The following is a 1,066-nucleotide window of genomic DNA, read 5'->3' as shown; positions in this document are numbered from 1 at the left end:
TGCCCCCCCGCCGTGGGTGACCCCCTCCCCCCCTTCACCTCCCTGTTACCCCGTGGGTCACCGCCCTCCTCCCTTCGCTTCCCTCTTCCCCTCTCCCCCACGTGAGTAAACCCCTCTTCTCCCCCCACTCTCTCCCGTCCCTCTCCCCTTTCCCCTCTTTCGCCTCCCTCTCGACCCTCCCCCTCTCCCTCTCTCTCCCCTTTCGCCTCCCTCTCGACCCTCCCCCTCTCCCTCTCACCCCTTCCCCCCTTTCGCCTCCCTCTCCACCTTCCCCTCTCCCCCTCCCCCTTTCGCTTCCCCTCCCTTCATCCCCTCACCCCTTTCGCCTTTCGCCTCTCTTCCCCCTCCACCTCCCCTCTCCCCCCTCCCCCTTTCGCTTCCCTCTCTCTCCTTCCCCTCCACCCCTCCCCCTTTCACCCCTCCCCTCATCTTTTCCCCTCTCCCCCTCCCCTCTTTAGCCTCCCTCTCCCCCTCACCCCCCTCACCCCCTTTCGCCTCCCTCTCTCCCCTCCCCTCTCCTTCCCCCCCGTAGTGTCCCCTCCCCCTCCCCCTCGTCCGTAGTATCCCCGGCAACAACGGACAGCTTTATGAATGAAATCCTAACACCGCCCAGTTCACACGCTCGCTCCCATCCTGCCTTTATTGTGCTGGCGATTGCGATGCCGCTGTTGTTGTTGCGTGTTTCGTGTTGCGTGTTTCGTGTTTGTTTGTTATGGTTGTTGTTGTTTTTTTGTGTAGTTTGGTGTTTTTGTTTGTTGTTGTTTTTTTGTTTGGTGTTGTTATTTTCGGTGTTGGTGTTTTTTTTGTTGTTTTTGTTTTTTTTTTTGTGTGTGTGTTTTTGTTTGGTGTTTTTTGTGTTTTTGTTTGGTGCTGTTTTCGTTGATGTTTTTGGTTTGTTTGTTGTTTTCTTGGTGTTTTTGTTTGTGTTTTTGTTGTTATTGTTGTTATTTTTGCTCTTGTTTTTATTTGTTTTCACTGTTCTTGTTTTTCTATTTTTTTCGTTGCTGTTGTTGTTATTGTTTTTGTTCGTGTTCTGGCTATTATTGCTTTCCTTGTTATTGTAAGT

Source organism: Penaeus monodon, chromosome 20, assembly GCF_015228065.2.
Source record: "Penaeus monodon isolate SGIC_2016 chromosome 20, NSTDA_Pmon_1, whole genome shotgun sequence".
Lineage (NCBI taxonomy): Eukaryota > Metazoa > Arthropoda > Malacostraca > Decapoda > Penaeidae > Penaeus > Penaeus monodon.
This window is presented reverse-complemented; position numbering follows the sequence as displayed.